Raw genomic sequence first — 18,254 nt, forward strand, 5'->3', positions numbered from 1 at the left:
CTGACAGCTTTAGCTTCTTCAGATGATAAAAGACATTGAACTCATTTATCATGATGTGCTTCACAGATGGAGCAGCACTTATCACACACAGCTCCTGAACTGTGGATTTTGATCAATAAAACAAGTCACTGTAACGTGTCGTTTGTTGTAGTTCATCTCAGGTTGCATTTACCTCATTTTTAGACTTGCTGAGGCCTGACGACTTTTGGTTTTTTGGTACGTAAAACATGAGAATTAAAACAGGCTGTGGTTTCTTTTGCTTGTGCCTGCATAATGGGCGGCAGCCAACTTTGATGAAGGGCATTTGGCTGAAATCACTGTTATTATTTAAAAAAAAATAAAAAATAAAAAATTGTTGGAAAAAAAAGAAAAAAAGAGAGAGTGTTCAGCTAAACCACAACTGTAAACTGATATTAGAATTATTTCCTGAAGTCAACATGAGTGCAGAATATCTTCAGTGCATGCTTTAAAACTGCATTATATGGAGAAACACACTGGGCCAGCTTCTCTTTACACCTACAGCAGCTGCTCAGACATAGAAATCCAACCTAGTGAGGTCCCAGCACAAGCTTTTGTGTTGGTGTTTTGCTGGAGGAGGGTTTGAGCTCTGCAGCTACTCATTCAACAGTGCAATGCTGCCTCAACATGCAACAACCCTGTAAATTTCCAGATTGTTTTATTTTATTTTATTTCTGTTTATAAAATGTACATAACCCACCCACTTGCTGCACATAATGTCCTCTTTGTATACACTCATTCCCTGTATATAAAGTTCTGTCTGTCTCTCTCTTTTTTCTTTACACAATCGAGAAGCGTATCAGGTCACATTTCACTGCGTGTTATAACTGTGTAACCATGCACGTGACAAATAACGAATCTTGAATCTTGAATGACCCTCTGTAACTTATTTCTGTTGTTCCCACTTTGCGAAAACAAAACTTACAATTTATCTTGGAATAATAAACTTGGGCTGAGCTGCAGCAACTAATCCATGGTTTTTAAAGTTGTTACCAAAAAGAACATAATTCAAAGCATATTCGTTGAAGGGTGTCAGTAGCATTCAGCTGCGGGGACACTGTGAGCTTTTTAAATGTGCATGGACTCCTAAAGCTCATTCTCCTGTCTGTCTTTGTGGTGTTATTATTATAGAGCACAATAACAGTAACAATAAGTCCAGTGGTGGCATCCTTTACACCACCGCATATGATCCATTCACTGAGTTTGGTGAGGCTTGCATGCAGCTGCTCGAGCATGGAAACCTATTCCATGAAGCTCTCTACACACTGTCTCTAGCTAATCTGAAGATCACATGAAGCTTGGTGCTGTGTAGCAACTGACTCTGCAGAAAGTTTGTGCTGACAAACTTCATCATGGCTAAGTTGCTGTCATTTCCAGAATCTTCCACTTTGTTATAACACCACTAACAGCTGACTGCGGAATATTTAGTAGAGAGGAAGTTTTACACTCCTGTCACTATGGAAGTGATTGGAACACTTGAATTCAATGACTTGGATGAATAAGTGAATACTTGGGGCTGTGCAGTGCACTTCTAAAACACTGTTCTACCTCTGCAGTCCTGCAGTTTTAACAATGAAACAACAGTGCCATCATGAGGACAGAATCAAACATTGCGCTGGATAATTTTGAAGAAAGAACAGAGATGAGATGAGGAAACAATAAACATCATGCAAACACTTCCACCATGAGAGCAAAATTACACGTCCTGTTATTCAGAAATAAAAACTATTCATTGTCAGACACACACTTCCTGTTCTCAAGCATCTCAGTGCACTTTGTTTATTATTTGTTTTCTGCATTCAAAAAATGTGTATTAGGTAGCCACAGCCAAATAAGTCAAATTTTCCATCTCACACTTCAGAAGTGTATGAGACAGAACCTGTCCACTGAAAAGGCCAGGAATGAAGAGCCCCTCTGGAGGGGAGGAGTCCAGTGGTGAGTTAACAGGGCTGAAAGACGGGAGACAGAGTCCCTAACCAGCAGTCAGATGGGGTGATCCAGCGCCTAAACACTGGGGCGGCTCAGGTCGTCCCTGGCCTCCTAAGTCCTATTGAAGCCTGGGGCTGGGCAGAGATTTACCTGCTGGTGTGCTTCAGATCACAATCCAAGCGTGTTTAAGATTTGGGGTACAAACAGATGATGGGACATTTTCCTTCAGGATTAAAAAAAACATTGTTCATAATTTTCAAAAATGATAAAAATGGCACAAATGAAAACACACACTGGTATTTCATTTCTGTCTTTCTTTTTCTTTTTTAAATTTGTCAGAAGGTTAACAAACACTCCAGGTTTGGGTTATCTTTGTTCAATATTAAAATGAGTTTAAAATACATGTGTGACAAAAGTCAGGATGTCGTCAGAGTCACAAATTCATGAGTTTCAAGTTTATCAGATGCCCAAACTCTTCAGCTCTGTAAAATGAAACTGCTGCCAGTTTTTTGTATGTTGGTTGGTTTCAAGGTGAGAAAAAAAGTCTTCGACATCAAACAGACACGTTTACTGTACTGAAGTTGTTCTAACCAAAGCATGATGATCCTGCTATTTTCTGTTTGCAGCTGCTCTTTGGTGTTGTCTGTATTCTGCAGACAGGTGGGTGTCGGTTAGCCACAACAAAACAGCAACAAATCAAACTTTCCACAGGACATATTTTAGAAACCCAGAGACCCACGTGAGAAATGAAAGTGAGAGCGAAAATTTGTTGATGTTGCAGAAATATTTATTTCGTAACACCAGCGAACACAAAAAAGTTTAGTTTGGTGATTTTTAGCTTTTTCAACCAAGATGAAAATACTTATAAAAATCTCTGTAACATGTGGATGTTCTCTAGTCTGAGGTGCTGTGATGAACCAGTTAGAGACCAGCAACTGGACGTCAGTGGTTGGACTGGTGGACTACTTCAGTGAAGAGTAGATGACGTCTGGCTCTGGTTTAAAGTCTGAACACAAACACAAACAGTTCAAACAACAGGAAACATGATTACAAGCTTTGTAGTTTAATCAAGACCTCCAATCTTCACCTCTCTGCATCACACACAGTCCCAGTTCAGACTGAAGTGTGAACTGGGACGCGGTTTGAGGTTGAGCCAGGATGTGGTTAGCTTAGCATGGCAACAGGATGAGCAGCTAGCTTGTTTCTGTCCTAAAAAGAGCGGCTGTACCTGGGACTCTTTGTTCTGATGGTTGTCTGTCCATAACTGACGTCTTCAATTCTCCCTCCTGAGTAGACTACGACTGAATCCGTCTCTGCAGAATGAAACACATCTAAATTACTGCACGTACAACAACTGTATTGATTTTATGTTATTGCACTAAAGCTATTGCAAAACATTCTTCTTTTTGGTAAAGTGGCACAATAAAGAGATTAAGCGATAACAACTATGGCAGTTTTCTTATCTGAACTCATCTGCTGTGAAACAGTTCTATACATGGAAGTTTTCTTTGACACAGAACGACCATAAAGCTGCCATCCGCTGTAAATGCTGACTGATGTATTTCACCATGGAGCACAAAGCAAACATCACAGCATGAAGGCTGCTATTCTCCAAATCACGTACAGAGAAGTATCATGTTAATTAGAATCTTCAACAAGATGAATGTGTTCAACATGTCAGAGTGTAATGAAAACTATTACATTATTAACTTTATAAAAGTAAGAATCTGAATTTAAGTGTAGATCAAAGGTGGGACGTATTGAAGTACAAATACTTCCACTTTGCTACTTTATATCTGTACTTTACTTGAGTAGTTCTTTTTTCTGACAACATTTTACTTTTACTCGCTACATTTTTAAACAAATATCTGTACTTTCCACTCTTTACATTTTTGAAACAGAGTCATTACTTTTGGTTTCAAACATTTCCAATCGCTGTGCGCCTTCAAACATCAAAATGATTTGAGCCTAAATAGAGAGACATTAGTATTTTGGTATGTGGCATAAAACATAAGAAAGAGGCAAAACTGTGTGTCATAGTCAGGGATTAAAGATGGTGTTTTTCGTTTTTTTTGCACAGCACTAAAATGAGTGCTAATGTTCATAGGTTCTGGTTGCTTTAGTATCTAGCTAGCCCTCGAAAAGAGGAAAGAGCATAAAGGGAGTAACGTTGTTTAAGAAGCAGGTAATTTCAAATGCAACATGTCTATCAACTTAATAAACATCAGCAAACACACAAACTGTTTGTGTGCAGTTTGTCTCACAGTGTGTTGCTAGCTAAAGGTCCAGCTGCGGGACCGTTAGCAGCTCACAGGGACTGAAAAGAAAGAGAGCTAACTTCACTCAGAGATGGAGAAAGATAAGAATAGAGGAAAGGAGAGGAAGAAGAGAGCTTAGAGTTAAAAATATGTGTTACGTGTTATTCAAAAACTTCCTTGAAAACAATCTGCAGTTTCGGTTTGTCACACTGTGATGGATTTAGTGTGTGACTGCTGCACAGTGGCTGTGGTTTCATGGTCAGAGTTAGCTTGGAACACTTTATTATATGTTAGGTCTTGTCTTGTTATTTCCTGTATGTTACCTAAATGTTGTGCATCTGCACTTTATTGTTGTCAATGTCTACGCATGGGACAGAGTGAAACGTAATTTCAATTCCTTTGTATGGCAAGTACATTTGAAGAAATTGACAAATAAAACTGACTTTGACTTTGACTTACATCAAATGTAGCAGAGATACATTTGAAACTAAGCTGATGACGCTGAGATTCCTTTACTAAATTTCACCTTCACACTAACTTTATCCAGTCTAGTATAAGGACAGTGTACACAGTGTACTGTAAGTGTATTGGACGGAAATCAGTCAAGATAGCTTGTGAAACATCTGCTCACAACTTGTTGAATTCAATTTACAAAGAACAGGAAACCTCAGAGCAGCAGATCACAGCCTACTGATGGGATTTTCCCCACACTGAACCACTGTGTGAGGTTCAGTGTACAGATATTTTCTACTTAAATAAAAAATATCTGTACTTTTGCCACCTCTGGTATTGAAACAGAGATTGAACTGATTTTTTTCAGATAAACAATAAACAGCTCTGTGTTGAAACACCTGCAGCTGAAGTGTTTTCTTTCTATCAGAAACAGGATGCTGGACGACTGCAGAGCTGTTAGCTTCAGTTAACCACGGTTAAAAACATGATTACATAAAATCAGAAGAATTTTTGTTGCACATTTACAACCATCCATATTTAAACACTTCTGATCATCCCTCACATGTTGCATATTGTCCCCATCCATTATATAACTCAAGCAAAATAAACTTCATGCTAACTCAGTCTGAGACCGGAAAAAGGAGAGAAAATGTTCTCGTACCCATTTCATACCAAACACATTTGCAGGTCCATTAAATTCTTCAATTTCCTAATTTCTGTAAATGTCCCCAAACTGTAAAGCTACACAAAAACACTTTTAGAAGCAGATCTGACCACTCAGCAGAACTTTTGAAAACATCCTCCTCGACATGATATTACCTCTCTGCTGTCTGATTGGCTGCTGCTGCTGATTTAATATCTTGATGGCGTTGTACATGACATGAGTGATGATTTCATCTTCTAAAACATCTTTATGATATTCTGAAATTTTCCAAAATGAAAAATAATCTAAATTAAATATTTAAACAGAGATTAAACTTAAGTTGTTACTGTGGTCATAATAAATGTGAACTTTATTCTATTAAACAAACTCGGGCATGAAAGATCAGGACGTCTGAGTCTCACCTTCAGGGTTCCTGTGAACACATCGTCTCACCAGCAGAACCAGTAACACCAGTAGAACCACAACAAAGACTGATCCAACACATGATAACACAGAGAGAACAGGAGGAGAGAGTGATGGAGGAAGAGGGATGGAGGTGGAACCAGGAGGAGGTGTGGATGTAGGTGGAGGTGTGGTGGTGTGTTTGTCTAAAATAAAGCAAACACAGTCATTAAGTTGTCGTCACATTGTGAATGTTGAAAGCTGCAGAAACACAGACAGGTGAGTGTGTCACCTGTGACAGTGATCCAGCTGGATGGAGACTCTCCATGACCGCTGATGTCACACTTGTAGAGGCCTTCATCAGACCTGGAAACATGCTGGATGGTCATGTGACCTGTAGGCTGCTTCCTGATGAGGGAGCCATCTTTATAGAAAGCAGCTGGGAGGTTGGAGGGAGTGGTCTTTGTTTTACAGAGCAGAGTGACGTCATCTCCCTCCATCACAGGGAGGACAGGACTCTGCAGGATCACTGATCCACCTCAACACAGAGACAAACTACAGCATTTCATCCATTTACACACAGCTTCATCAACACTAACTCCACACACTCAGCTTACCAGTGACTGTCAGGTTAACCATGTTACTGATGGGACCCTCTCTGGACTCACACCAGTAAACTCCACTCTCCAATGGGAATACAACAATGTCACAAGTGGAACCACCTGGTTTCCCCCACCCATCTCCACACTGAGTCCTCTGTTGTTTGCTTGTGTTTCTCCTCAGAGTCCATCCAGCAGAGCTGTCGTCCTCCTCACAGCTCAGAGACACAAAGTCTCCTTCAAACAACTGAGAGCTGCTGGGACTCACAGTCAGACGAGCTGTGAGGGTTAAAATGAAAAACTGATGATCTGTTAGACTTTTATCAACATCACCATAATGACATAAAAGGTGTTTTGTTAAATAAATATTTTGATCAGTTTTATATGTGAGCTCCATTGTGAAACATGACCCCAATCAGGTCATATCAGTGAGCATTTATCAGGTTTAAACTGTGACAGAAGAAGGTTACTGACCTTGGTTTGTTGTGCAGCTCAGCAGTGAGATCAGAACTAAAGAGAAATGACACTCAGGTTGATTTGAGGTGAACATAAAGAACAACTCCACTGCACCACCTTTATCTTAAAACGCAGCTCTTTTTGAGAACTGACTACACTGTTGGTATGCACCAAATATTTATTATTAAAGTGATATATTTGTGTCCACTGTGCAGCTGTGTTGATATAATGAGTGAATGATTTGAGCTTTTCACTGTCTGCTGTGTTTCCTCGACTCCTGAGCAAAGATAAAGAGTCAGTTCAGACCTGCAGTTGGTCCTCGTGGTGTTTTGAACTTGAATTCAGCCTGATTTGTTTTTCATGTCTTCTCCTCCATCATCAGTTATCAGGAGAGCAGACAGTCAAAGTACAAGAATTCAAACAAACACAGAGATTCTACTTACAGAGCAGACACAGCACAGATGTTTCCTTCATCGTCCTTCTCACTCATTTGAGCTTTTTTCATTTCTCTCACTGACACCAAGTAAAGCCCGCCCTCTTCCTCTGAGCACCAGCTTTCTATTGGTTCAAAGACAGGCGTGGTGGAGGACTGACTATTCTTCATGGAAAGACACAATTTATCCAACTATCCAAAACAAATTTAACTATTAACAAACAGCTTTTTTTCAATTTTGTATTATTTTTGTTTTTGTTCTTTTTAAAAAATCTTGATCCAAAAACTTGTTGATGAAAACTTTAAATTGAAAGCTAAGATACGAATCAAACCAGGGATGCAGTAATGTGTTACACGTTACACGATGAGCTGTCTTACTGCTCATCATGGTATCATTCGTATGCTGAGACATCAGTGCCAAAGAAACAATGTTCCTGCCTGATCTTAAAATCTAGTTTTCAGTGACTAAACCTAATTAAGTGGATTTAGATCAGATCTTTGCCCACAAGCAAAAATGGAAAAATTACACGATGCATGTGTTTGATGAACTGCAGTGACTCTGTTCTTTCACTGCAATCCCGTGTAAAAGAACAGAGTCACCCCCTACTGGTCATTAGAAAGAATGCAGGTTTAACATCAGCTTTAGCTTCTCCTTCCAAACCTGTGTTAAGCACACAGGTCTATGTGTAATTCAGGTTAAGAAAAAATGCAGAAATAGTAAAACATGAGGAGTGAACATATAAGTCTGCTATAATAAATAGCAAAAAAGGAGAAAAAAGAGAAAAAGGCCTCAAAGAGTTCGGGGTGGTATCGACGATACTGATTTTATACTCTGTACAAAAATGTATTTTATTCATTGTATCTTTTATTTTGTCTCAAATTATGGCGTCATAATGATTACAGGACAACCTATTACTTGTTCTTATCACTTAATAATGCAGAATTATCATATAGAAATAAAAAAAAGCTGAAGCTATGTGCCATTTGAACACCTTGCCTGCCTGCAGCACTAAAGGACTCCTGAGAGACGTCTGTCTCGCCCCAGCAGCACCTGCCCCTGTCCTCTCCTCCTCCTCAGAGGAAAAATACGTCCACACATGACTCCATTTACGCTCAACCATTGTTGTGAGTGTGCACGCCAACGGGCTGCGACACATTTATACAGCCGTATTTCACTCATGATTATGAAAGGTGTAAGGGGAAGTAGGTCCCTCCAGTGTAGACAGTCCGAATGATAATTTCTTTCCACTGTCTTCCTGTTACTGATAAACTACATTACAAACTAAATTACTAAAATATTGATATTTTAATATGAGAATCGATTCTAGAACATAAATGACTGGAGGAGGAATCGATATTTCAGTATCACTACTTCTCAAGGAGCTGGGGACAACCTGTTGCCTGTGCTAATCTGGTGGGAGTTGCACTTTTTTACAAAGTACTGAATTTAAATTTAATTTTGTACATAAGTGAAGAAACTGTGGTTTGAAGATCTCATTAGATTGCTACATTCTTGAGCATCAACACAGGCCTGCAAAGTAGGGCGTATTTGTGCCGGAGTTCCAGATTAACTGGAAAAATAATTTTCACAGGACATCAAGAGTAAACGATCCGGAGAATCTTGTCTTCGTTATCGTTCCCCTCACATGTTTTATTACTCGGATTTCAGCGTTTTCTTCATGACTGAAGCATGCAGTTTACTATGTGTGCACTTAAATGGAATCGAGTCAACTAGCGCCACCTGTGGCCAAGTGCCATAGCCTATAGGCAGATTAACTAGTGACACACATCTGCAACTGGCTATGCACTATGGGATTGTGTCCATACCATTAAACAAAAATAGGTCCAAACACACAAACAGCCCCACGCTTGCCTGTTGTGCTCAGGCCTGCTAATCTTTCCATTGCTGACTGATAAAATACTTTTGTAAATATTTTTTTAAAGATGTGAAGAATTTAAATATCAGTGTAAAGATGGCTGCAGTGTGAAGAAAGCAGCATGCAGGTGAGAAAGAGTCCTAAAAAACTGAATGCTGGTTGGAGTTAAACAAAGGAACAGCTGGAGAAAGAGAGGTGTCAGAAATTTTTTTTTTACGAACCTATTTTCTATTCCTGAAACTGCCCTTGTGTGGGTGGGGTGTTCTCTCTCCACCTCCTCTTTTGCTCCACCCCTTTGTCTCTCTCTCACTCTTCTCTCTCCCCAGGACACAGGTGCTGTTCATTGGCCTCCTGGGTCTGAGGTTATATAAGCTCGGGATGAACTGGATGTAGGAGGGTGGTTTCTCTGGTGTCTCCACGTTGTGTTCTTGGTGTCAAAAGACATCATCCTATTCTGTGATTGTCCTGCATGTGGAGCAGTGGGGAGAGGAGCTGCTTCATGGGAGTAGTTTGGGCTTGTGGGCCAAAACAGCAGCAGTGGAGCTGCTAGTGACAGGGTGGGCCTGTGGGCGCCTGGAAGTGTATCTTTCTTTAGTTGATTGGTTGTTTCCTTTGTTGTTGTGATCGCTTCCTTCTTTTGGTTTTATTGATAAAGCGGCGTTGTCATCTCCTTATGTCAGATTATTTAAACTAGAAAACCATTATTTGCTAAACACCTCTGTCTGTTTTCCTTTCATTCTATTCTGGACCCATTTGCTTGCAGTCCACACACACACACCTAAACCTCCTTCATCGGGACATAGCAACCAGACAAACTCATTTAAATGAACAGATTATACAGAATCAGGACATTTCAACAATTTTAAATCTTATCTTACAGCACAGTGTTGATCTAAGTTTGTTTGGGGTGAAGACTTATTCATGTAAACATTGCACTGAGAGAAAAAACACCTTTATTTTCTTTTATTGCTCATTATAGACTTTATTGTTTCTTGTTACAGGAACAGACTCAGATGTCAGTTTGATCTTTTAGTGAGCAGCTTTACACTAAGGTTTCATCTGAGACTGATTGTTGCTTCCATCTGTTCTGCATGCCGGAGGTTGGATCAATTTACAGACCTGCTCAGTGGTTTGTTTGCACTGATTCCAGATCAGATCAATTCTGCATCACCTGGTTCAACAAGTAGGAAAACTTAAGATGTAAATAAACTTCCCCAGACACGGAAAACAAACAAAAAAAACAAAAATCAGAATTGAAGTTGAAGTTGAACTTTATTAGGAACTAACAAGCACATTAATCACAGAACGCGAGCGGCTCTTTATAAGAGCCTCTAACCAAAAGCACATAAAAAGAATAAATGGTCAGCTGAATAGAAAACAGCAAATAATTAACCTCCAGTAACAAACAGGCTGAAGCGTCTTTCTCATGGAAAGAACGGTTAAATAAAGCTTCACAGATCAGAGGAAGGAAACATGTGACTCGTGCAGTGAGGCATTTCTAAATTGGTGTCAAGTACAAAAATATTGATGAATATCAGATTTGTGTGAAACATCCGTACACACAGTTTATGAATGAGGCCCAGTGATTCTGTCATTAGTCATTATTCTAATATTAACACTCAGGCTAATGAACCAATGACATTCTGTAAATGTGTTTTTCTTATCGTCCACAAATCCCATAAAAACTGTGAAGATGAACAAACACTGTAGTTCACAGAGTCTCTGACAGACAGCACAGAGACAAACTGACACAGTCTGAACAGGTTTGATGATAATCAGAGAAATTTAACATCAAACCAACTCTGGAAATGTTTGATGTCTGTCTGCTGGATGATCAGATCATCTGTCTGTACCTGAATGTTCACTGACAACACTGAGAGTCTGAACAATAGCAGGAGAAAAACTCTGAGACATTTGAAACAGGCTGTAGTCCAACAGCAGGCTGGAATGAATCCTGACTCTGCTGTTGTTTATTTTTTATTGTAGATCAAAAAACAACCAACAGCAAGAGTAACAAACACAGCAGAAACTGAAAGACCAACAGTGAGTCCAACAGATCCATCCTCCTTCCCTCCATCCTCCTTCCCTCCAGCCTCCTTCCCTCCATCCTCTGTGTGTCCTCCTGTGTGACCTGCAGGTGAGAAACAGGTGTGAGGTGTCAGCTGTCAGGTAGGTGATGAGTGAAGAACAGAACAGAATCCATTTCCTCTTCAAACTGCTGTCAGACATTATCTACTGCACTCTGATCACATCACTCAGACCAGCTGCTTTCTACAAAGTCTCATCAACAACATCTTTAGAAACAAACATCAACAACCAGGAAGCAGCTTCACCTCTGATCACACACACACTCAACTCTACTCACTCACCTGGAGGATCAACAACACTCAGGTAGATGATGCTGACGGGCCGAGTCTTCAAAAGGGCTCTTTTCCTGCGGTTTGCTCCTCTCATGAAGACACGACACTCGTATGTTCCAGCATCATTAATCGTCACATTCTTCAGAATCAAAGACACGTCTCCATCCTTCATCTGTCTGTCCTGCAGATCCACCCGGTTCTTAAAAGATGGATGCTGCTCATCTGGAACAAACTGATCATCCCGGTACAAAAGCACATATTCATCTCCCAGGTCAGCTCGGCTCCACTTTACAACTATGATGTTGTTGTTTGGAGCTCGACATGTCAGAGTGACGTCTTCTCCAGACTCAGCTGTGATGGTTTTCTGGTCTGAAAGAGGAAACAGCACAGAGCAGAGAGGTTAAAGTTCAAAGTACAACTGTTGATTTCTACAGCAGTCAATCAGAAACATACGCAATATATTCACTGTTAATATTTATAAAAGTACAGTATGTTACAAAATTTACTGGAGCTAACTATGTAAAAATTATTTATTTTAATGGTGCAGAGTGTGTGTTGAGCAAAACATTAGCTTCAGGAAGCAGAAGAGAAAAATAAAGAAAGTGCTCTTTGGACTGTACCAAGTGATGGTGGAATTATTCATAAATGATTGGAGTATTATTGTTTTTAAGTAGCAGCTCATTTTAAATTAAACATTTCAAACAGCTTAACAAATACAAGCAAACACAAAGTATTTGTGGGCAGTTGGATCAAAGTGTGTGTGTGTGTGTGTGTTGGTATGTGTGCGTGCAAATCAAAACATAAACATTTCTTTATTCAAATGTCCTACGACACAGGACAGAATTATTTAAACTCAAAAGCAAAGCTTAAATGTGGTTGGAGTCAAAAAACTTGCAGTGATTTAATCAGATTTAACTAAATATTCTGTACATGCAGTTCTTTATGTCTCACTTCATACTGGCTACAGTTCAAAGAGCTGCCATGTTGGCTTGTGTAACTCCTGCTTATATTTTGTAGATTGTAGCTGCTGAAGTCTACAAAGAACAGAAAAGCATGAGAAGCAGCAGCAGGTCAGCTGATCACACAGAAAACTAATCTACTGGAGCTCACAATACTGATTAATATGGGAATCATTTCTAAGACACTCTTTCCCCTCACTGCACAGCTACACCTGAAATTCAGTTTCCTCCACCTAAAACTCCAAATTTAACCCTTATTATTCATAAACAAACATAATGTGTGAGAGAAAGCAGCCTCTCATTATAAGACACTGTGAGTCTCTGCATGCTGCCTTTATGGAGCTACAGCTGTTTGTATACACTGAACTAAAAGCTTTGTATCTGTATACTGACTCCTGACACTACAACACATCACACTGACACACACATTACACTTCTTTGTCTCTGTGCTGGAAACTGCACCGCTGACCAAGACACACAGCCTCATGTCTCCTTCACACACAAAAATACTGAATTATTATGAAAATGATTTGAAAAATATTATTAACCAACAAAACAGTAAAGATTGAACTATTAAACCAGGCTGATATTCTTGATCTCAGATTGAAACACTGTTTGGGTTCTAGCTGTTACACCTCGAGCAGAGCGACGCAGTTACAGAACACATTTCTGTGTTCCCAAGTTCTGCTAAGCTGACACTTATATCGTTATATAAAACCTTTTTTTTTGGTATTTTCAGTGGATAATAGAATCTGAGTTTTAAACCTGAGTCCTTTAGTTTTAATTTAAGGTTTAAATAAAGCCAAGAGTTGCCAGTGGTGCTAACAGATCCACCATTTTGTGTCTTACAGACACATAGATAAATAGAACAGCAGGCAGCCAGAGAAAAAGTGTGAAGCACCAAAAACAGGTGATTACAAATGAGTATGAATGAAATAATGTCTTTAAAACTGAATCTAATATATATAATACAAGCGGTCTTCCTCCATTTTATATTAGACTCTTAGCAACTCCAGTCTCTTCACACACAGACACTCATGAAAATGACTCTACTGCAAATTATTTATCTGTCAAGAATGAGAGATGTAAGATGTTGTTTGGTTTATAATAGTTAAATTATAAAACTTACCTGCTGAAACAAACACAAAAACAACGACAAACAGCAAAGTGGAGCAGAGTGACGCAGTTACAGCAGACATGTCCGTGTTTTCTGTTTCTGCTGATCTGACTCTTAGTTTCTTCTAAATGTCTGAGTCTGTTGGTATTTTCACTCAATAACTGAACCTGAGTTTAAACCTGATTACACAATATTAAATTTAAGGTTTAAATAAAGCTGAAGCTGCTGATTCAAACTCTTCCGTGTCTCGTCAGGACGTCGCGTTAGGGTGACGTTTGGTAGGTTGGACTGAGGATGAGCAGAAATAAGTGCGTCGTGACAAACGAGGCGAAGTGAAAAAGTTTTAGTGTTCAGTCGCTGATCGATCTCCACAGAACAAAATCAGAAGCTCTCATGTGTCGGTCGTCATGTATGAACAGTTTGTGTTACAGTCGTTGAAGCAGTACAGTACATTTTGTACATTTTGTTTCTGACGGCAGTTTGATTCTCGTTTCATCGTCACAAACTGTAAAATACTGAATCAATTTGACAATAAGTTTCAGGGAAATATTTTACTATGTAGCCAATACTTCCTATTTTATGTCAAAGTTAAATCTCACCTGACGAGACGAACACGACAAACATCAGCAGACATGTCGGCGTTCTCTGTTTCTGCTGATCTGACTCTTAGATTGTTAAGCTATATAGTTTATGTCTTGTATATTTCCACAACCATATCCATAATCACATACTGTGTATGCTAATGTTGTATATTGTGTATTATCTTATTTATTATTTTATTTTTTTCCTTCTGATATCTGTACCCGAGCTGAGGTAATGGAAAAATGTCCCCATCTAGGGATCAATAAAGTCTTATCTTATCTTAAATGTCTGAGTCTGTTGGTATTTTCACTGAATAACTAAAGTTTAAACCTGACTATATCAGATTAAATTTAAGGTTTAAATTGTCCGCTCATTCAAAGTATACATTTCAAATTCAACTTCTCCAAAGGAAATTGCATTTTCCAAACATTTGAAAATGAAAAAAGCAAAATAATTTTGTAGCAATGATTTCATGGTTCAAGCTTTAAATTATTTTTGTGGGTGGGTGTTAGCTGAACTGTAACCATGACAAGAGAAACTTTTTACTAAAAGACTGAAAATGGTTTTAGACCACAAACACTTACTTTTGTCCTTAAGAGATCTGTTAAATCCTCAAACACTCTTCTGATCTTCAGGATGGTGAGGTGGTATAATCACCTTGGTATAATCCATCTGCTCTTTCTGTGGGTCAAAAGGAATCTGATTAAGTCCCAAAAAGTTGATTCTGTTCATCTGGGCGTAGTTTTTTCAGTTGGAGAAACGTTTCATCACTCATCCAAGTGACTTCTTCAGGCCACTGAAGACTAAAGAAGTCCATTTTGGGGGGATTTCCTTAGCTGGATGATTGAGCATGTATCAGGACACTTTGTCGAACCAACTTAAGGTTTATTCAACATGAGTAATTTAAAAAAGTAAACAATACATTTTTTTTTTAAAAATTAAGAAATCTAACAAGTTTGTCAACTGTGTGTCAACTGACCTTGTACCAAAGCCGAACTGACTCTTGTTTCACTTTGACATCCTGTTTTTACAGAAATGTCCTAGATATGTACTCAACCACATATGCAATGGTATTGCAGTAATACTATGGTGACAGAGGTATTACAGTAACAGGAAATTAACTTGAACTAGTTTAAAAGACCACAAGTCAGGTTATAGAGACACTGTAGAGAAGCAGTAGAAATGGTAGCCTAAAGCAGATGACTCATAAGCTGGAGAGGAAATGGCGTGTCACAAATTTAGAGGATCATCATTTAGCCTGGAGAAATAGTTTGTTGCTTTATAAGAAAGCCCTCTGCAAAGCCAGAACATCTTACTATTCGTCGAAGAGAAATAAAACAACCCTAGGTTTCTCTTCAGCACTTACATGCTTCCCTTAGGCAGCATCATTAGAAGACATAGCATAAATTTTCACTGCTATGCAGATGATACTAAGCTTTATCTATCCATGAAGCCAGGTAACACACACCAATTAGTTAAACTGCAGGAATGCCTTAAAGACATAAAGACCTGGATGGCCGCTAACTTTCTGCTTCTTAATTCAGATAAAACTGAGGTTATTGTACTCGGCCCTGAAAATCTTAGAAATATGGTATCTAACCAGATTCTTACTCTGGATGGCATTACCTTGGCCTCCAGTAAGGCTGTGAGGAACCTTGGAGTCATTTTTGACCAGGACATGTCCTTCAATGCACATATTAAACAAATATGTAAGACTGCTTTCATCCATTTGCACAACATCTCTAAAATGAGAAACATACTGTCTCTTAGTGACGCTGAAAAACTAGTTCATGCATTTATTACTTCCAGGCTGGACTACTGTAATTCATTATTATCAGGATGTCCTAAAAACTCACTGAAAAGTCTTCAGCTAATCCAAAATGCTGCAGCAAGAGTCCTGACAGGGACTAGAAAGAGAGAGCATATTTCTCCTGTTTTGGCTTCCCTTCATTGGCTTCCTGTTAAATCCAGAATTGAATTCAAAATCCTGCTCCTCACATACAAGGTCTTAAATAATCAGGCCCCATCTTATCTTAATGACCTTGTAGTACCATATCACCCTATTAGAGCACTTCGCTCTCGCTCTGCAGGCCTACTTGTTGTTCCTAGAGTATTTAAAAGTAGAATGGGAGGGAGAGCCTTCAGTTTTCAGGCCCCTCTTCTGTGGAACCAGCTTCCAGTTTGGATTCGGGAGACAGACACTATCTCTACTTTCAAGATTAGGCTTAAAACTTTCCTTTTTGTTAAAGCATATAGTTAGGGCTGGACCAGGTGACCCTGTTAAAAGGGAGTTTTTCCTTCCCACTGTTGCCAAAGTGCTTGCTCATAGGGGGTCATATGATTGTTGGGTTTTTCTCTGTATTTATTATTGTGCGATCTACTGTACAATATAAAGCGCCTTGAGGCGACTGCTGTTGTATATAAATAAAATTGAATTGAACTGAACTGAACTGAACTGAAGAACAGAGGGAACAGAGAAACATGAAGGCAAGGGATCAAAACCTGGGAACCATAGAATAAATCACAAATGAACTTGATATAATACAAAAATCACAAAGAATTGAAAACGTTGGGTCAGGACACCCAGGACCCTGACAATTTCAAGATATCAGCTGATTGTGTGTCAGTGAGCAGATCACTACTCAGTAATTTTGGAGACTATATCTGCCTATTCTTTCTTTTATCAAGAAGATTGTAACTGAGACCTGTTAAATGAGCAGACAAGCATACATAAAATAGCAGGAAACATAAAGACTGTGTGGGGTTCCTGATCAAGTTGCATGATAAAAGCACACTGTGTGTTTCATTTTGTCAAAATGTTGCAGTGAGTAGTTACAGTAAACCGACATCCTGGGAGCATCACCCTCAGCCGTGTGGTCTCATTGAGTGTGGTGTATACACCACGCTGTAGTTACTGATGTAGTTAATGATGTATACATGTGGTGAGCACACATTTATTCACATTCCTCATGGATGCATTCAGCTAGCAATACACGTTTATAAATGCACAGATTTTCATTTCCACAATCAATGGTGAGCATAATAATATTTCACATACATTTTTTTTCCTTTTAATGTAATTTTGTCCAAACTTTTACTGTTAAAATAATTAATAAAAAACAAAAAAAACAAGACAGCTGACAAAAAAAAATCCCCAAACAATATTGCTTGAGATGATTGAAAGCCTTATTAATTATTTTTAGTTTTATTTTACGTTCTATTTTTTGTTTCACTTTTTTAAGTCCTATGTGAGCTGCTTTTTGTGAGGCCCTGTAATGGACTCAGAAAAGAAACTCAAATGCCGACAGCAGTTTTTAGACTTTTTAAAAAATAATAATAAAATAAGAGTATGTAGAGAGGGTAAGTGGGTCAAGGAAGATGTCTCACAAAAGGAAAGTGATCAGGTGGCCAAGTTGAGTATGAACCTTTATTCTGAGACTTGTTTGTTTGCTGGTCAGGGGATCCAGACAGGTTTTTAGCAGGCATTGTTTCAAAGTGAACAGGAGAACAATGATGGCATTTGGGCACGCCAGTGTGTTATAGGTAAGTACTTTCCTTTACAGATATTGAGAGGAGACTCAGGTAAGAGTGGTTGGTAGTGTCTGTAAAGCTCCTCAAAAAAACTGGGATCCAAGAGAACTGGTGTGACAAACAGGCTTTGGATGGAAATCTGGGAAAGTCAGGTCAATGAAGACCGCTATCCCACAACTACACCTGAGGCTTACAGAGACAGGTTTTCAAAGAGAAAGTGGAATTGAGAGAGAGAAAAGACAAAACCCCAAATCTGCAGCATCATAAAAGGATCAGGTTTACTACCAAAACCACTGAACTCATGTGCTCAGATTTCAGATAGGAGCTTGTAAGACTGTACCTCAGAACAGTTTCTATTGTAAGGACTAGACAGACATCAAAAAACGAATCATTTCAAAAAACAATTCCTACCATTGCTTAACGACTTTGACCGAGAAAAAGAAATAAATAAAAGCTTTCTGTAATCATTGTTCTGACCATCTTTTGAGCACATTTTACTCTGCCGTATGAAGGAATTTTAATACTCTAAAGGCAGACTTTAAATGTGATCCTGTTCGCTGTGTTGAACCTTTGCTGCCCTGATGTAATACCCAGTTTGACCAGTGGATGGTAGCAGACTTTGAATGTTTGCGTGCTG

General features: G+C 39.0%; 2 long non-coding RNA genes across 3 annotated transcripts; both read right to left on the minus strand.

Annotated features, from left to right (window-relative positions):
- Positions 1-2,612: 2,612 nt before the first annotated feature.
- On the minus strand, positions 2,613-5,782 carry LOC109199429 (uncharacterized). Its single transcript, XR_002059838.2, has 4 exons — positions 5,724-5,782; positions 5,478-5,579; positions 3,176-3,260; positions 2,613-2,953 (listed from the first exon to the last, which is right to left on the minus strand). It is a non-coding gene; the product is annotated as an uncharacterized LOC109199429 (long non-coding RNA).
- A 5,359-nt stretch (positions 5,783-11,141) lies between these two features.
- On the minus strand, positions 11,142-15,053 carry LOC112846078 (uncharacterized). Of its 2 annotated transcripts, XR_003218895.1 has the most exons (3): positions 14,671-15,014; positions 11,438-11,797; positions 11,142-11,199 (listed from the first exon to the last, which is right to left on the minus strand). It is a non-coding gene; the product is annotated as an uncharacterized LOC112846078 (long non-coding RNA). The 2 variants fall into 2 exon arrangements; XR_003218896.1 differs by lacking the exon at positions 11,142-11,199 and having other exon boundaries at positions 11,478-11,797; positions 14,671-15,053.
- Positions 15,054-18,254: the final 3,201 nt, after the last annotated feature.

Source organism: Oreochromis niloticus, linkage group LG3 (genome assembly GCF_001858045.2).
Source record: "Oreochromis niloticus isolate F11D_XX linkage group LG3, O_niloticus_UMD_NMBU, whole genome shotgun sequence".
NCBI classification, from domain to species: Eukaryota; Metazoa; Chordata; class Actinopteri; order Cichliformes; family Cichlidae; genus Oreochromis; species Oreochromis niloticus.